Below are 20,591 nucleotides of genomic sequence, written 5' to 3'. Positions count from 1 at the left end.
ATATAAATCTGCTTTAAAACTAAAAGAAAACCAAACTAAACCTAATTATTAACGACGTTCTTACAAAGTTACATAATTTTGCAAAAACGTTAGAGATGAGACAAATTGATCAATGTAAATTAATCGAATAAAAAAATTATTAATTTGATGTTGTTCATGAACAAGGTATAAATGTCTCATTTTTTGGTAAATATTTGTATTAAACACACTTATAATAAGCTTGTTTTTCCGTTTTTTATATCAATTTTCGGAAACAGAGTTTCATGATCGCATGAAATAACTAATAAAATCGATTTGATCAGTGATCAGAAATTTCCCATCACTAATGAAATTAATTTGACAGCTGTTTATTCTAATTAAGCTATATTTTAAGGACTATAGTGCAACAGACTGGCAGATGGAATAAATACTTATTTCTTGTCACGCGAAAGGGGACATTAAGATTAATTTTGGAGAGTAGGTTAAAAGAGTCTACTTTATTATTTAATAATTTATATAAATAGCATAATTCAGATATAGTGCGTCTATTTTCAAGGGTAAAAAATCCATTTCGTTTTAAAGATTGGCTGTAAGTATAAATTAATTAATTCGTTTTATAGAGACAAAAAGTAGTGCATACATCCGTTTAAAGCTTTTTGCATTGTATAAATATAATAGTGGGAAAAACAAAATATAATACGTTATACGTCATTTTTATTGTTATTTCTGCTATTATTTAATAATGTACACTTTTCATTATGTTAAATCCCAACTCAACACAGGGCTCTTGTCCTTTAGAGTTAGAGATACGTTTTTTTTTTTTGTATAATATGTATCTTCATATGAATAAATAAATAAATAAAAATACAATTTTTTTACTTATGCACCTCTGGTCGTGGGCCGACACAATACGGAGAAGTTCAGAGTGACAGGAACGAAGTACAGCATACGGACGTACTCGCTAATATTATTGGCGTTTCAACTTAAAATATTGCATACCAAGGGCATATTGAATCGGGGAGAAATGGGTGAAGGGAGGCGGGGGGAGGAGGGGGGATTACGTCACGTCTTTCACTTTCTTGTAGAGCAACACGGAATTTTTTTTTAATGTACACCCTGCGCATCATTAAAAGCCAATCTCATGTAAAATGCGGTTTAGATTATTAAAAAAATATCCATATGATTTAGGGTTCAAAGGATATCGGACCTGCAATCCATTGGTCATAACTCAATAAAATTAGACTTCTACAATATTTTGAGTTTGTTCAAATTTTTGCAGACAAGGACTGGATTGATTCAACTCTCTGGGGAGCTGTTTATATAAACATATTACAACAGAGATGAAGAACATTTAAGAGAAGCTAATATAGAAGTCTAGGCATCTGCAGGGTTTATGACCTGCGATTGGCTGGTTTATGTGGCCACTATACACACTGTGTAACTTTATTTAAAATAAAACACTTTGTAAATTTACCACACAAGAGTTTAATACATTAAAACACGACTAGTTTCGGGTAATCAGAATTACCCATCCTCAGGTGTAAATATAAACTAAACTAAAACACATACACAGATTAATACTTAGGTTCTGATTGGGTCTGCCGGAAGGGGTGAAGGGAGGAGGCAATGTGTGGTGGAGGGAGCGGGGTTTTCCTAATTATGGGGAATATTGATAGCAGGGGGATGCATTTTGAAATATGATATTATTAATTAAAGTTTTCTCTGAATTAAATTTTTTTTGTATTTCATTTTTTTCTAAATTGTTCATTATGATCCCTTTATTTATGACCGTTTGCAAAAATTTAATTTTGTGTGAATGAAATTTACAAAGTGTTTTATTTTAAATTAATTCAAAATGTTTTTCCACCAAGTAAATGCTGAAACAATAAATAATACTCTGTGTAACATTCACCATTCTGCCTATATTTGAACATCTATATTCTTTCTATTTTTCATCTGTTGATGTTTGTGAAGTTAAAGAGCTAAAATCTTTATTTATGCGAGTGAGATTCATCTAATTGAATTATTTTACCTTCATACTAGGCAAACTTTTTTTTTGTGTCCTCTTATCAGAAAAAAGAAACGCAATTTATGTTATAAACAGCACCAATGCAAGAAAAATCAATTATATATTACATACCGTTTGATGAGTAGATTCTTTGAAAATATTTTTAAACCCACTTTTATAAACACATAATATTTTTTTTAAATACAACACTTATTTAAACTGTTATAAAAACAGATAACTTTATCAAATCTGGATTTCACTCCCTAGGAAGAAGATGATAAAGATTTCAAGCTCGTTAACTTCACAAAAATCTGAACAGATGGCAGAACTGAAGAAATGCGGATGTTCAAACAGAGGCAGAATGGTGAATGTTACGCAGTGTGTAAACATAACAGAATATCACACGCAACTTGACTGGCCAGTATCAGGCATAGGAGAAACATCCACATTTTATCACTTTGTTAGTGGCTTCTCGGCTTTCGTTGGGGGCGGTTCTTTTGCGCGCACTGAGAGAATGAATTAATGTTTTTTTTTCATGTTTTTAGCAATAAGATTAAAAATACCATCACTTTTGACTTCAACTATAAATACTTGAAGCAATTGCCGATGAATATAACACTTTTTCGATTTAAAATCTCTCATTTTATTTTTATTTTATTTTATTGAAATAAACGGCACTTAGTGCCTTTTACATATTAGTTACAAATACAATTAAATATACATACATGTAAGCATAAGTAATACAGAGCATTTAAAACAATATTATTAATTAACAAGTTAAGAAAGTCTAAAAAAGATAAACTATATAAAATAATAAAATATCACCAGTTACAGAATTATCGATAAAAAAAAGATAATTTGGTATTGGAAATACTTTGAACCAGTTAAAAAGAATTGTTTGCATGTGTAGTGACTACACAGCACCGTAACAGGCGGAAGTTCTTAAGACAGTAAGGGAAAGGTTAACAAGTAACGACATTTCATTTTCACTGGCACTTGAAGCGTAGGACTTTCCGCCTGCGTCACGGGGTGCGGAAAGGGTAAATCTGATGATTAATAATAATTGACAGCAATTTAATTGTCGTGCTAATAATGGCGTCTATTTCTGGCGGCCGCGCGGCTGGGGTTACCAGGGCCGCGATTACAAACGTTATCTTTACCGGCGCATATCGATACGCAACATATCGGTATAAAGCAACGTCGATATTTATGTACGAAAATGACTATATTTGTATGAATATTCAAAGTATCTTCGTCGGCAGCATGTAATTGAACATGTTTGGAAAAAAAATAGTGAACATATTTTATTAATTATACAGAAAACTTAATTTTACTTCGCAGATAAATGTTAACTTCCCATTGTTAACGGGGCCCTGGGTACGTATTCTATTGGAAAGTTAAAATTTATCTTCAATTTTATCTACAAAGTAAAATTAAGGTTTCTGTATGAAAAATATATTATGTTTACAATTTTTTTTTCTAAACATGTTCAATGACCGGTTACCGACAAAGATACTTTGAATTTTCATACAAGTATACACTCTTTCGTACATAAATACCGATATTGGTTTATACCATCTCAGTATATAACGACGAAGATAGCCGTTCATAATCGCGGCCTTGGGGTGTAAATATGAATGTTATCGACCCCCTAGAGAGCGATTAATTAGAAAATGTTTAATTTTAGCATGCGTTTACATTTTGTCGATGTCAAATGAATATGAACACGTGAAATCAAACACGATGATTTCCATTATGTCATCCCAATGCTTTAATGTACATTTCATTTTTTTTTTAATAAAAAAAACCACAGAACCCAAAAAGCGACTTTTTAAACTGGGTCTATAAGTCCCCACTTCGCCACCTATGTTATTTTTTCAATCGTCGGGCTTAACGTGTTAAAAACATTATTGCGACCTTAAGCATTACCCTAAACACTTAATAAGGTATAATTGACCAAAATTTTGATTTTTTCCGCTTTAAAACCAGTTTTATAATTGGCATTTCATAGTTCGACAATTATTTGGCGTTTATTCATTAGTGTGGCCATACATGAAAAAAAGTGTAATCGCATGCAAAGAAATAAATTTCCTTCTTCTCTACCCCGCGATAAGATTCATAATTGCACTCCAGGCCTGTAATGTTATCATAAGTGACTTGGGTTGTATTCAAATTTGTTGCATTTTAAAAGATCCTAACCCTAATGTATGGAAGCGAAGCATGGAACTGGAAAAAAAGGGACGAAAGTAGACTGAATGCTGTTGAAATGCGATCCCTCAGGCGAATGTGCGGAAAAACAATGTATGATAGGTGCCCTAATGTCGAAATTAGAGCAGAATGCAAGGCTGAGTTAAGCATTATCGACAAAATTAAGAAAGGTCTTTTGCGATGGTTCGGTCATGTGGAGCGAATGAATGATGAAAGAACGGCTAAAAAGATTTATGATGCGAATGTGTCTGGTTGTAGAAGTCGAGGAAGGCCGAGAAAGACATGGCATGATCAAGTACAACAAATTCTTGAAAGTGGTCATGTGAAAAGTCGGAATAATCGACGTGCGTGCATGAGAAGATGTATGAATGTGAAGGAAGCAAAGGAAGTGTGCCAGGACAGAGTGGTGTGGCGTTCTATCCTCTCTGCCTACCCCTCTGGGGAAATGGCGTGATGGTTAGTTAGTTAGTTAGTTAAAAGATTAGTAAGGAAGGAACAAACTCTTAAGTAATTATACGGTAAATATTTCTAAATGTAAGGATATTGTACTACAATTGACACGAATTGCATTAAAAAACATATTACTGCGATAGCATTATTGCAAGAATGTTAGTGATAATACCTCATTACTATTATAAATAGTGAAATGAGGTTTTAAAACCAAGAATGTGATGCCTTAGGCACATTTCTGACGTATCGTACAAATCCACACGGCACGGTAAAATAACAAAGGGTGGATTAATTCTTATTGAAAAATTATTAAGTTCAGGGCCCGTATTCTAATGGAAAGTTTATATATAATTCTGCCGTACGCGTGAGGTCATTAAACTCCTTTTTAACGGCTTAACCGATTGACGTGCGGTTTTCAGAAAAATGTAGATCTTTGCGCTGCGCATGTTCGTGGATATGAAAATCTTCAATCGAATATGTAATAATGAAGTATGAATATTAATGTTTTTTTTCATCGACCTAACAGGGTTGCATTCGAGGAGAATGCATATACAAAAAAATGGAAGGATGATGTTTTTTTGTAACATTATTAACTGACATTCAATACATTTTTGAAAAAGGTTGTTTTTTTTCCTTTGAATAGGGCCTTCTACCAAAACATGATAACCTCGGCCAAAAACAAGTTACATTAATTTACAATAAACATAAGAACAACAGAAATAACAATTTAGACACGAACAACAGTCAGGTGAGCAGAGCTGAGTTTGACATTTGCAAAAATAATTCTATATTTGAAAATGAATGATTTTATGTTTTGGAATTCAGCCATAAACAAATACCTAGGTACCTACTTAAATTCAATATTTGAATATTAATCGTTTTAAGTTTTGGAATTCATCATTATCATTAACAAGTACCTCAGTGCCTACTTATCAATAAAAAATCTTATTCCAAGGTAATAGCAGGCAAGCCAACGTTCGGGCAGGACAACGTCTGTCGGGTACGCTAGTAATTATTTAAAGACAAACGAAATATATCAATTTCACCATACTCGTTAACAGATGGAAGAGTTGAGGAAATGTGGATGTTCAAACATGGGCAGAATGGTGAATGTTACAAAGTATGTAAAGTGGCCACTTAAACCAGCCAATGACAGGTCATAAGCCCTGTAAATGCCTAGACGTCCATATTCCCTTCACAATAATGTTTGCCCTCTCTGTTGAAATGAATTTAAATATGAATAACTCCCTAGGGAGGAAATCCAGCCAGTCTGCAAGCATTTGGACATACTCAAACGTTGTTGTACTACTACACTAATACACATAAACACACATATACACTTACTCTCATGCAAATACACATAAACAAACCCTTTTGTTGAAACAAAATTTAATAATATGTATGATTCTTATTTAGAAACCTTGCTGGTCTGTCTTTAAACTGATTTTTTTTTAATGTTACTACATCATTTTTGTTTCTTTAAAATAAATAAATATCTTTCTATTTAACAATATTTTGAGTTTGTCCAAATTTTTGTAGACAAGGACTGGATACAACTCCCTGGGGAGCTGTTTATATTAACATTTCAGGCGTTGCCTAGTATGTAGGTGAAATAATTCAATTAGATCAATCTCACCCGCATAAATAAAGGTTTCAGCTCTTTAACTTCACAAACATCAACAGATGAAAGAATTGAAGGAATATAGATGTTCAAATATAGGCAGAATGGTGAATGTTACACAGTGTGTAAAGTGGCCACTCAAACCAGCCATTGACAGGTCATAAGCCCTGTAGATGCCTGGACTTCTATATTACCTTCTCTTAAATGTTCTTCATCTCTGTTGTAAAATGTTAATCTTTCTATTTACCTATGTGGGTACATTTCCTTATTTTTTTAATTATTATTGTTTCTTTTAGTTTTCCTTATGTTATTCTTACTTTTAACCTAATGTATATACTTATGTTACACTGCTGCACTTGAATGTATTACTAATAAATGTAAAAACCCGTAGGGCGTATAAATAAATTAATTAATGGCAGGTAAACGGTTAAAAAAAAAAACAAAAAAATTAAATAGGGGCTAGATTTCTTACTGTCCGTGCGCTCTGTGGCTGCAAGACGTGCTGTTATCTAGCTCCTATATATCATAATTGGAGACGAGGAACTAGAATCCCAACCATCCACGCGCTCTGTAGCTGCAAGACGTGCTGGGATATTTATTTATTATACAGCGCCCTTGAGGTGATTTTCACAAAAATGGCGCTATATAAATTATCCAAACAGATATATATATATATGTATAAACGCACTAACCAGTACACCAAACTAAATGCCTCTATGCCGACAATAGAAAATAAAAATTGTGGCAATGACGAATTAAAAAAACTGCACAATATCGGATAACATCCGACACGCCACGGAAAGAGCCGAACCACTACTGCGCCTACTGCGGCAAGGGAGAGGCGACCAGGGATTAGAACCCAGAACCAAGTCCGCATGAGATAACAAGAACTAGAAATGCGTCAACTGATTGTGGCGAGACAAGAGACTCGTGTCAATACTGGAGATAGCGGTGCGTATAACTTGAACGTCATGCGGAGACTAATGTCGTTATACACTGCGGGCTTTCGGATATTTTAGCTGGACACCTCGAAATAAGAGCAAAAATTTCAAAGATTTTTTTACCAAAACGCACGAGGATTCATAACAATAATAAGCTAGGGCGCAAAGCGCAAGCTGAAGAAAAATCACAACTGAACGTGGTTATCAGAAAGCAGCCAGCCATAGAAAAGTGAAACTAAGATAATAGCCATTTTGTGAAAAGAGTGAACTATAAAATCTACACAATAGTTGGAATGTTTTTGACTTTAACAAACGATAAGCAATGAATACATAAGTTTTCTTCAAATATTACAAACAAGAATCTTATTATGTATTTGACCAGTTTAAATGATTTTTAAAGTGCCATAAGATTTTTCTAGTTTTGTGGGTGTTTTCTGCGAATTGAGAAATGCCGTTTTTGTGATCGACATCTTTTTCCGAAGGTGATTAATACAGTTTTTTGCATGTAAGCGCTCTGGCTGTTTTCAGCAGAACATAGAATCGACCTTACTGCACCCGATAACATCAATATCTATTTTTTTCAAAATTGTGGACTGGCTGCTTTCTGCATAACAACGTTCAACTAATGGTGCGTGAGCAAATACCATAAGCAGTAGAACACTATAGACCAATGAATAAAAAAGGATTCGCCTTTAACCTTATAATAAAGCTTGATTAAATTGACAGCTGCCAAACTAATTGCGATGGAAAATTACTGATCACTGATCATGTACCGATCAAATCGATTTTATCAGTTTTTTCATGCAAACGTAAAGCTCTGTTTCGGAAAATTGATATAAAAACGCAAAAACAAGAATATTATAGTGTGTTTAAGACAATTATTATTCACAAAAAAAGACATATGTACATTTTTCATAAACAACATCAAATGAATTATTTTTTTATTCGACTTCTATATTACCTTCTCTTAAATATTCTTCATCTCTGTCGTAATATGTTAATATAAACAGCTCCTCAGGAAGTTGAATCCAGTCCTTGTCTTCAAAAATTTGGACAAACTCAAAATATTGCTGATAAATCTACCTGGTCCATGGACAAGTATATATAAATATAGTATAGAAGTATATATATATATATATATATATATTGAAAAAATATCATTTTCAGGCGTTGCCTACTATGTACGTGAAATAATTCAATCAGATAAATCTCACCTGCATAAATAAAGGTTTCAGCTACCTAAATAAATATTTAATCCTAGCGAACCAAACCTATTATCGTTTCGGCGACACCTGTTGGTTGACATTCTCGCGTTCCCCTCATTGTGTAGCGATATTTGCTATTTGCTCGCAGATTATTTATTGTTATCTCGTTCGGCCTTGCTTCTACATACTATTTATGTATAAACGTAGTTATGCAAAAATCAGCCAGTCCACAATTTTTTTTTTTTAGATATTGGTGTTATCGGGTGCAGTAAGATCAATTCTATTTTCTGTTAGAAACAGCCAGACCCTTTCATACACAAAACTGTAATAATCTCGATCACAAAAACGGCTCAATTTGCAGAAAACACCCACAGGACTAGGAAAATCTTACGGTACGATAAAAATCATTAAATCTGGTCAAATACATAATAAGATTCTTATTTGTAATATAAAAAAAAATATTTATTAATTGCTTATCATTTTTCAATATCAAAAACATACATTTTTGGTCTTAGGAAATATGACGACATTTCTGATTATCGTAGGCAACTGAAATGGCTCAAAATTAGACAGCGAAGAGACTATCACCCCCTTTCACTTCTGTTCAATGTACTTCATAGTACTAACGCTCCTATATACCTGCGTGAAAAATTTCAACGCTTATCAGTTCATGGTTAACCTCTTCGTTCTTATTCTCAAGGCACTCTCGTAATACCCATCCACAATTCCTCTTTCTTCTCTAACTCATATAGTGTCCATGCGGCTCGACTGTGGAATCATCTCCCATCCACCATCAAAGATGTTACTACATTATCTCTGTTTAAATCACGTCTGAAGAAACATCTCCTTTCTCTTCCTTAATCTCTCCTCCTTTCCTTTTTCCTATTTTTCCTTTTTCCCATTGAGTAATAGTTTTGATTTAAGGTCTTTATAAACAAATACGTTTATTTCTATTTTTATATATCTTTAGCTTTTTAATCTTATTTTCTATTGAATATGTTCTGTAACTTGAATTATAAAAATAAAACTTTAATTTTATTGGTTGGTTGGGGGAAATTGCCATTTGGCAATAAGCCCGCCAATGTACAAATAACATTATGTACAAAAAGTTGAATAAATAAAATAATAAAAAACATTCCAAATGTTGTGTTTAGGTTTGATTATCGACTCTTTTCACAAAGGCGCTGTTATCTCAGTTTCACTTTTCTATGGCTGGCTGCTTTCTGTATACCTACGTTTACTTAGAGCGTATATTTACCAAACGTTTCGTCAACTGTGAAACTGACCGTTATCTGTCATGGCGCCGAAAATATCTACGTACTGCGAAAACTTACGCGCAATTTTGAATTCCACAAACTACCCTAAGTAAAACTGAAAATAAAATAGTCGAATATTTGGCGCAATAATTTTTGAACAAGAAACAGCACGAGATCTTGCACCATTTTCTGACCCGTGTAGCACGAGTCGGACGTGAAATATTATACTGAGTTTGTAAGAATCGGAATGTAGGAGGATCGTGCGAGTAAATTTAATGGTACGCAGAATCTATTTCTGGTGCAGAAAGCATTCCAGTTTTAACGCTTACCGCGGATCAATATGCAACTGCATAATATTATTATGAACACGGCGGCGGCGTGCATTTGGAAACAGACGATGGAGGCCAAGACCTTTAGCTGAGTGTCATGTGAGCACATTCTGGCAGATATCTGGATACGAGGGTTGCCTTTCAACTTTTGCATATAGAGCTGGAATACAACAAACCTATATCAGACCTACTATCGAATACGGGTTTCGGGTATGGAGTCCCTAATTTGTTCAACTAAGGATATCAACTTGTTGGAAAGAGTCCCAAGACGAGCTGCAAAGTTGTCGTCGAGCCTAAAACGGCTTCCATACGCGGGGAGATTGGAAACTCTCGGCCACACAACGCTGCAGAAACGGCGAGAAGGGGTGACCTGATGGAAACATACAATTTCTGATTATCGTAGGCAGCTGAAATGGCTCAAAATTAGACAGCGGAGAGACTATCACTACCTCTCACTTCTGTTCAATGTACTTCATAGTCCTAACGTTCCTATATACCTGCGTAAAAAAATATCAACGCTTATTAGTTCATAGTTTACCTCTTCGTTCTAATTCTCAAGGCACTCTCTTAATACCCATCCACAATTTCTCTTTCTTCTCTAACTCATATGGTATCCATGCGGCTCGACTGTGGAATCATCTCCCATCCACCACCAAAGATGTTACTACAGTATCTCTGTTTAAATCACGTCTGAAGAAACATCTCCTTTCTCCTCCTTAACCTCTCCTCCTTTCTTTTTTCCTCTTTCCTCTTTTTTCCAATTGAGTAATACTATTGATTTAAGGTAATTTATATACAAATACATTTTTTTATATTGAATATGTTTTACTAAATGTTTTTAAATATTTGTATATAACCACTTACCGACTTTTCTATGTCTACCGGTTTCGAGACGTACCCGTCTCTTCGTCAGGACACCAATTAATTCACCATAGTTGTTGCACAAAAATATAAAACCAACACGACATGCATTTTAAGAAGCACATGCACTGATTAGGACAAACATGAACTGATTAAATTATGAAAATATTCTGTTGTTTGAGAAATAAATGAAAAAAGTAGAGGGGTTGGAGGGAGAGGATAAGCTTAATAGGTTTAATAGGGTGACCATTACAGTGGAACATCGTATAAAGGACTGTATTGAATATGCTTTAGCTTGAATTATAAAAATAACACTTATATTTTATTGATTGGTAGGAAGAAATTGCCATTTGGCAATAAGCCCGCCATATATAGTTAAAATTTTGTACAAAAAGTTAAAAAAATAAAATAATTATTTTTAAATTTATTTCAACAGAGAGGGAAAACCTTTTCGAGAAGGGAATATGGAAGTCTAAGCATTTACAGGGCTTATAATCTGTCATTGGCTGGTTTAAGTGGCCACTTTACACACTGTGCAAGCATTGGACATACTCAAACATTGTTAAAAAAATGATACTCAACAGCCACTGTAGCTGCCCAAATTTGGATCCCATGTTCGAGCTCAGACAAGATGCTTGTCTTCGAGGCCAGTCTCAGGCTGGAGAAAACGAGTTTTAATCTAAATCAGTGATTCCCAAAGTGGTCTATATCGACCTCCAGGGGTCTATGACAACTTGCAAGGGGTCTACGTCAACGAAAAAAAAAATGGGGTCCATGAAATGAAAATGGGGGTCCATGATAGTGGATATTAACATACACTGATAGCACTTCTGTACTTCTGTCTGCAAAAAAACATACCCGTTACTTATCCTGTAATATGGAATATAGCGAGCCAATTTTTAATTTCCTTTCCATCGTCATACCTAGTGGAAAGGGGGTTCAGCGCTGTTACCAATCTCCTAACGAAAAAAAGGAATAGACTGGACATCATTGGCCGAGGAGATTTAAGATTGAACCTGATAAAATTGACGCCAAATGTTGATAATTTATTATTAAAGCATCAGGTTCATTCTTCCCACTTAAAACATTTACTTATTGCTTAGTTTATTTTATGTTACGTTTATTTTATATAAGAGATACAACATTTTATTAATTAGAGTAGTTTTAATTTAAATTCAATTAATAAATGTATAAAACTTAACATTTGTTTTAACTTTAAGTTTTTAACACTTAACTTCACTACAGTTAGAAATTTATGAAAAATCAATATCAGGTAAGTAGGGGGTCTACCAAAAACCGAAAAACATGGCAAGGGGTCTACGACACAAAAAAGTTTGGGAACCTCTGATCTAAATCCACGGAAGCATTTCCTGAGCAATATGGTTATTTGTTGGTGGTTGGAATAAGCTGGCACAAGAGCCGATCTCAATGTGTAGTCTCAATGGGTTCAAAAATGGACTAGATTTGGTTCGGAAAAGTTCAAGTGCGCCAACAGCTAACTTTCATTAAAATAGTTTAAGCGTATCAGTAAAAAAAAAAGTAGATAGCTTTTAAAGACGTTGGGTCTTATTTATAAACCTCGCATAAATGACAACTCTCCCTGCCTATGACCATATTCCCATGTCATACATTTAAAAAATAGTGCAAGAAAAATCGTACGATACGATCATAGTTTAGTAACAATACATGTGCCAGCCAGGATCTGTAGACGGTACCACCTGTTTCATGTACCAATAAGTAAAACTTCGTATGTTGAAAATGCTTTTAAAAAGCACGAAATTAAAGATCTTGGGATTGTTTTAGACTCAAAACTACTTTTTGAATCGCATATCAATAAAATTACCTCCAAAGCATTGAGCATGTTAGGTTTCATAATTCGAATGAGTAAACACTTTGATAATCCAAAGGCCCTAATTTCATTATATTTTACATTTGACAGAAGCCATTTGAAATACGCATCTCAGATATGGAATCCCCAGTATGCCATATATATAAGTAGAATAGAAAATATTCAAAACAAATTTATAAAGTACCTTAAATACAAAACCGGTATTTCTTATGTATCTACTCTCACTGCCTCCACCTTCCATGGAATCATTTCTCTACAATACCGCAGAGTGTGTGCGGACCAACTAATGCTTTACAAAATTATGACAGGAATGGTTGACTGTACAGAGCTGCTTGGTTTAATAACAATACATGTGCCAGCCAGGATTTGTAGACGGTACCACCTGTTTCATGTACCAATAAGTAAAACATCGTATGTTAAAAATGCTTTTTTCTTAGGACTTTTTCAGTGTACAATACAAAATTTAAAGATATAGATTACACAAACATCACTCTGTCAGATTTAAATTTTACACTAAAAATGCATTATGTAACTTAGTAGACATTATAATAATAAATATGTACATCTCCCTTCCCCTCCTTATCCCCTCTTCAAGCATCCTTGTCCTAATCCCGCCCAATTTACAATAATTTACTGTTCTTAAAAAAATATTTAAAAATTCTTTGATTATTGAAAAATATTTACGAGTACGTGAAAATAACATTTTTGTAAGTATTTATTTAATATGTAATATATTTTCTTAACTAACTTTGTATACTTTGTGGAAATCTGTTATTAGTTCTGAGTTTATACACTATATCTGTTTACAATACTTGAGTTTGTCCAAATGTTCGTAGACAAAAGACTGGATTTCACCCCCTCGGGAGTCATTAAGATTAACAAATTACAACAGGGACGGAGAATACCTTAAAAAAGGGAATATGGAATATATCTGTTTGTTTAGTATAAATATGTATGTAGAACTGTTGATTTCCCAAATAAAATAAAATATAATAAAATAAAATAAATAAAATACTTGGAACTTGGAACAAAATATATTTATCAAGTGATACAGGCAAAATAACGAAGTTGTTTTTCAAAAAATTAAAAGATGCCGAGATATTGGATGCTTTTGGGCGGACTTACAAGCTAACTCAAATGCTTTCAAGTCATGGTGCTTTTCAAAAATATCTTCATGGATTTAAAAAAAGAGAAAATGATTGCTGCCCTTGCGATGGACTCAGGACGTCCTCCCTATATACACGATTGCCCTATGTTTGACGCCGAGAGGTTAAACTGCATACAAATGTGCGCACAATGCGGCCAAATTTTTGAAAACCCAGAGGAAGTAATAAAAAATGAAGCCACTGCCGTAAGATACATTGACTTTCTAAAGGCCATAGTTAGAAAAATAAAAAAAAATAATGAAGGAATGGACTCAGACCCGTGAAAATTAACTATTGTGCAAAATATACATACCAGGAAAAACAGCTTTGTATGCATAAGCAAAGCAGTGAATAACGGGAACAAGAGGGGAAAAAAACCTCGCATAAACCTACCCGGTACAGAGCTGGGATAGCGACCATAGAAACTTATTCCACGTTCATACCTGCGTCCAACGTGGTACAACACTGGAATTAGCCTGTGGTCTGTCATCGGTCACATTGTCAGTAGCAAAATTGATTGCATTTATCTCGAAATCAAACAATTTAGAAGACATGCTGCCTTTTTAGAGATTTTAATGTGAAATATCGTTTTTGAATATATACCTATAAATTAATGATCATCAAATTTACTTTACATTAAGATATATTTTATTTGGCATTTAATTTGAAAATTAACATTGTTATATTTTGCATTATTTATACATAAGAGATTGATTATATTACATATTTCAATTTATTAAATAAAAATATATGCGTCTAAACATTTATTAATGGTATATTTAATTTCGGAATGTAACCATTTTTTTTAAATGACTACTGTCAATTTGTGCGTGATGTAATATCCATGAATCGTCTTTCTTCATTTATTTACATTAAATATTTTTTCAAAAGTGCATGACGCCCATAAAACATAGTTTATTTTCAATTTATTATTTTAGAAGAAATTCCAAATCTTAAACATGACGGAAATAATATAAAACATTAATAAATAAATATCAGTATTGTTTATTGAAGTATATAACTAGAGTAAACATAAGCGTTCAAAGTGTGGTCCCTCAACCTGCGGCCAATTGGCATATGTTTGATAGAACGGGCTTTAGTCTGTTGCGGGCATTCCCCGGCTACTTTTGAACTATCGTCTCTCCTCGTAATTACTAACATGCCACCATACTGCACAAATCGTTCGAGAAAAGACCTTAAAAGTGATGGGATAATGTTTGTATCTCAATCAATATTTGTTTTATTTATGTATGTATTACCACTGTTACCGGTACTTATTAGTAGTGAGCTATCTCTTGTCTTTGTCCTTTTCGGCTAGCCGGGCTTAAATGAGAGATTCTGGGAAGGGAGCGACATACCGAATAGAACTCAAAGTAGACCGATTAAACAGTCCGTGCTTTTTACTGTACTACGTGTTTTGCTTGCCAAAGCCGATGTAATATGACGCGATGACACTTGAACCTCCCACTGGCCATTACCTTTCCTTTAAGGACGTCTTTTTAGCTCGGATTTGCATGGAGTGTCATCTATATATATTAAATCGCAATGTTATTGTTTTCATTAACTTGGCTTTCGTAAATTACGCTTGACATTTTTTTAGTTCGTTTTGTTATGTTACTAATACGAATAACGTATCTTTTAATACTTGGGAGTTTACATAACTGAGGATGGAAGCATGCACAAAGAGCTCGCAACCCGCCTAGGAATTGCTGGAGCAACTTTTAACATGATGCCTGTTGTCTGCAACTCTAGTCTATACTCGGTTAACTCTTGTATAATGCCAGTACTCCGATATAGGCGCGAATCACGGCACCTTACCAAAGCTCAAAACACAAAACTTTTGATTTTTGAGAGTAAGTGCTTGAGAAGAATATTAGGTATAAGGTGGTTCTATTTTAAAACCAACATTGAAGTCCGAGAACGAACGCAGCAGCCCCCTATAACGAGCGTCTTGAGAATGCGGCGGTAGACCTGGCTTAGACACGTGCTGCGCATGCCTCAGGATAACCTAAACCCGAGTCGCCTCTTCTTTAAGCCCGAGGGCTCACGCCGTCCTGGAAGGCCGTCGATGACGATCTTTCGACTTCATTCGGCGGAATTAAGGGGCGCTGGATTGACGTGGGAAGAGGCGAAAATGCTGGCTGGCGATAGGGTCTCCCGAAGGCAACTGGTGATGTCCGCATTCTCCACTCGGGAGCGGATATGGAAAACAAGAAAGAACTGCACAAGCACACGCAGCTTGTTCATAAATTTACGCAGAAATGTGGCATGGTCAAAAAATAAATGACGGAAAAAACTTAGTATAGGTCGTAAATAACGAAATTCTCCAAGCCACTGCAGAGTGGATCCATTCACCGTTGTTCGAGCGATGGCGCGATATGCTAAGACCACCATAAGTGCTGCAAATATAAAATTTTATTTTATGTTTATATTTACGTTTATTGTTATATTTATTGTTATATTAATGTTTATTTTTATATTTATGTTTATAATTATGTTCATGTTTATGTTGTAGAATTGGCTCTGCACTATATAGCCATTTTACTGGAATAAAATAAAATAATAAATAATAATAATAATAAATATTTATTTAGAGTAACCTTCTTCTTATAACGTGTATATTTATTTCTCGGTATAAGAAAATCTAATAAGTTAGGCTCTTTATTTATTTGTGAAGCATTCTCCACGATTTGGACAAGCTAAAAAGATTGACGATAGATCTGATTTGCCAACAAACAAAAATTCTGACTTGGCCAGTATTCCGTGTATGCTCACGTCATAAATAAGTGCATTTTTAACTTGTTATTATCAAATGTAGCCATTTAGAAGGTTTGTCAGTATAACGACGATATAAACTAAACATAAAGTTGGTATTGACTCGGTGGTAATAGATAAATAACCTTTTCCCACGCAGTAGTTACATATTGAAAGTAGATAATGTTTACTGATTGTCATAAAGATAATATTTGTGTTAGAGTCATATCATTCCTAGAATGTAACCGTTTTGTGTTTCCGTGTGGGAGCAGTAGTTAACAGACGATTTAAAATTGCGGTTTTATTCACTACGTCAGTGGTTTAATTCATTAAAAACGAATTACAGTCCATACACACGCTGATTCATATCATCATCCAGCACAAAAACGAGGACTGATTAATTAATACTCTACCAACGAAAGCGACACGAATATGACACAAAATTACAGATCCGTTAAAGCGTAATGGACATAAGAAACAAAAAATTGACTAAATTATAAAATCGCAAGCTACGAAGAAGATTAATTGATTGATTGATTTGGTGTTTATTTTGTACAACTCCATCTTTAAACTTATAATTAGAAATCAAACACTGATTTGAGTCTACATTTTGATAAGAAATTCTTAAAAATAGAAATATTGTATAATAATACATATATGTTTATATAAATTTCCTCATAATATTTCAATCATGTTTTAAAATTAAAATGAACAGCAACCTATTATAATATTATTGATATTTTTTCGACAACAATTATCTAAATTTACAAAACTATAAAGCTTCATTAATTGTCTCACAATACATGCTTGTATGTCAATAAATACTTACTTTGTTATATTTTCCCCGAAATTCAAATATAAATACCTAAATTCCCCATTACCTATTAAACACTTAGCCTCACCCTTAACCATTGGGTTTTCCCTCAATTATGATTAATGTACACGCTATGGTTCATATGATTGTTTTTATTTTCTGCTTAAGTACCTTGAATTATATAACTATATAAGGACATTCAATCCAAATAATCTTCACATTCGTTTGAAAATGCTCTAATAAGGCGAAACAATTGTCACGAAGTTTTTATTTTTGTATGTTTATATTTGTAAAAATAAAATAAAGTGTTCAGTAGACTCAAATCAGTGTTTGATTTCTAATTATAAGAAGATTAATGATTGATTGATTCCATAAAATACCTCGGTGTTATCATTGATAGGAATTTGCGATGGGAGGATCAGGTCCAGTCACTAGACTCAAGGTTGAGAAAGCTGTGCCATCTATTCTGCTCTCTTAGAGACATTCTGGATATTGGCACTATCAGAAGTGTGTACTTAGCTCTGCTTCAATCCACGGCATCCTATGGGATAGCTGGCTGGGGGCGTTGAGCGGCATCCATCTTAAAGCCTCTCATAATTTCAGCGAAATTATTATTGAGAATAATATTTCGGCGCCCTCCAACATACCCGTCGGAACAGTTGTTCCAATACATGAAGCTGCTGGGTATGAGACAACTGTACCTTAAAGAAGCACTTCCACACTTCTGGTCGAACAATGAGGAGAGGTCTCAGCAAAATGTTTGTACGAGGTTTTCCCAGAGCTCGAATTATGTCATACCCAAAACCCGTACGACTTTTGGTCAGAGACATCTCTCATTTATCGCACCGAGAGTGTTCGATATTTCGGAAGAGCGTATTAAGCTCTCAAGGACAAAAACTATATTTTTTTTAAGAAAGTAGTTAAGGACTGGATTTTCCTTAGTGGGAGGGATTTGAGTAGGAAACTCCTTGATGATTTTCCGAATGTTTGAGTTTACTGTTTACCATATTGATGCTCCATATATATATATAAATATATATATTTATATATATATATATATACGAGGGTTGTGTAAAAAATAAGGTTCTCCATTTTTTCTCAGGTTTGAGGCATTTTTTATTTGAACTGAAAAATCATTATTGGAAAGCTTAATTTCTTAACTATTTTTCAACATAATCACCAGATTTTTCAACGCATTTTTGTTGACGACTAATCCACTTTTGGAATCCAGCTTCAAAGAAGTCCGCCGCCAGTCCGTGGAGGAATTTTGTGTCATATCGACATCATATGATCGAAAAAAGCCAATGAATGACCGCAAATAATTAGTCCGCGTTCCTTACGTCATTAACATTTAAAATAGTTCTTATTTATATTTTAAATAGGCTTCTGTGATAGAAAGTGCCCACTTCAATTCGATTATAAACTCCAATAAATCCCAATTCAAGTAAAAAAACTTGCTTAAGTATGAAAGAGATAGAATGTATGGGTATTCAAGAAAAAAAAATCTTTTTCTTTTCTTTTTTTCATGTTCATGTCATACCATATATGTATGCTATTAACTTTTAATAATTCAAAAAGGAATAACTCACGCTCAGACGTTGAAGTCTTTGTGGGCATTTTTCCAATTCATGTTATAGCTTAATTTTAAGATGTATTTTTCTAAAGTGCATTTTTGTAATTATATCTCTCTGTAAATAATATGTGAAAAATAAACAAATATTTTTTTATTTTTTTTTTAAATTGGGCCTGCGACCGCAAATGCGTGTTCACTAAATTTAGTGCGCTGTAGTAGTATAAGTCGTAATAGTAAATAAACACTAAAAAGTATCATATCTCAAAATACGACCTTGGCAAATAACTGCCGTTTTGCTGACGACAGCAGCATACTACGCGGTGTCAATAACCGATACTTGTCACCTGTCAGCGTCAACATTTAGGCCTTCCGAACCAGCCTGCAATCTCCATTGGCCGATGTCTAATTCGGAGTTGGAGTATAGGCATGCACAGTGATGGTCCGCAATGCGACATTCCATCAAGGCCATAGTTGATCCTCTTATCTCCGTAATCACATCATGTGCCGCCTATAATTAGACTCTAAAATACAGGCGTTATGTAACTGGACCACTATACATACATATATATATACCTCAAGGGCGCTGTGCAATTAATAAATATCCCAGTACGTCTTGCAGTTACAGAGCGCATGGACGGTTGGGATTCTAGTTCCTCGTTTTCAATTAAGATCAATCAAAAATCATAACAGATAGGAGCAAGATTACAGGACGTCTTGCAGCTACAGAGCGCATAGACAGTTAGAAATTTAGTCCCCATTTACATATTTTAAAAATTGACAAATAAATTTAGTGTATTGATGATACTTAAAAGAATAATAATAATAATAATAAAAAGGAGTAAGATTATAATACGTCTTGCAGCTACTGAGCGCATAGACGATTGGAATTCTAGACCCCATTTACAAAATTTAGGTATTTTAAAGTTGATATATGAAAGCTAGATAACCAATCATCGTGCAGCTACAAATAACATATTTTTTCAAATTATTTTTAAATATTTCGATTTTTATTTCTTCAGATGACAAGATGCAAGAACGTGGAAGAAGCTAGGAATGTATGCCAGGATAGACGTGTGTGGCGGTTCATTATCTCTGCCTACCCCTGCGAGGTAATGGCGTGATGTTAGAAGAATGGTGGTAGGTAAAAAAAATTAAACACATCTCTTTCCATGACCCACTTTTCAGCATACTTTTTTTTAAAGGTGTGATCGGTTAAACTTTTCATGTCTCTCGCATTATTTGTAAAAAAATGTTATAATCTAGGAACGAAATGGCTATTAGGCATTGTTGAATTTAAAAAAAATATATATTTTAAAAAATAAACACTTTTTGACTTATTACTTTTGAGTTATTTCGAAACCGTAAAAAACGGCGTTTCAGAGTATATTTTGTTGTGTGGATGATAATTATACATGACATCATGTGGCCATAAAAATTAGGAAAAAGTGTTTTATTTCTGTGTAAAATTATGCAAAAAGAATAATATAATACCGAACCCCACCCTTGGAATATTCTGATAAACATTACACCCTGTACGTATCGAAAAGTACTCGTAAAACGAACGAAGTTGCGAAGCGAACCTCGCAAAAAATAAAAAA

General features: G+C 34.0%; 1 protein-coding gene across 7 annotated transcripts in view; it reads right to left on the bottom strand.

Moving 5' to 3' along the window:
- The window catches only part of LOC148278875 (plasma membrane calcium-transporting ATPase 2-like), a 212,096-nt gene that overhangs the window by 44,052 nt on the left and 147,453 nt on the right, over nt 1–20,591 (bottom strand). The window contains exon 1 of one of the 7 annotated variants that reach the window (XM_088230764.1): nt 6,959–7,077. The exons of 5 other annotated variants lie outside the window; for them this stretch is intronic. The gene's annotated coding sequence lies outside the window, so the exon portion shown is untranslated. Of the gene's footprint in view, nt 1–6,738; nt 6,854–6,958; nt 7,078–20,591 lie in introns of those variants that run through there. One more of the 7 variants, XM_088230765.1, reaches the window with a different exon arrangement.

The sequence above is a fragment of the Micrasema longulum genome, unplaced genomic scaffold (genome assembly GCF_059751315.1).
Source record: "Micrasema longulum isolate JH-2025_06_02 unplaced genomic scaffold, ASM5975131v1 h1tg000817l, whole genome shotgun sequence".
NCBI lineage: Eukaryota > Metazoa > Arthropoda > Insecta > Trichoptera > Brachycentridae > Micrasema > Micrasema longulum.
The sequence above is the reverse complement of the archived record's forward strand: the minus strand, read 5'-3'. Positions and strand labels throughout refer to the sequence as shown.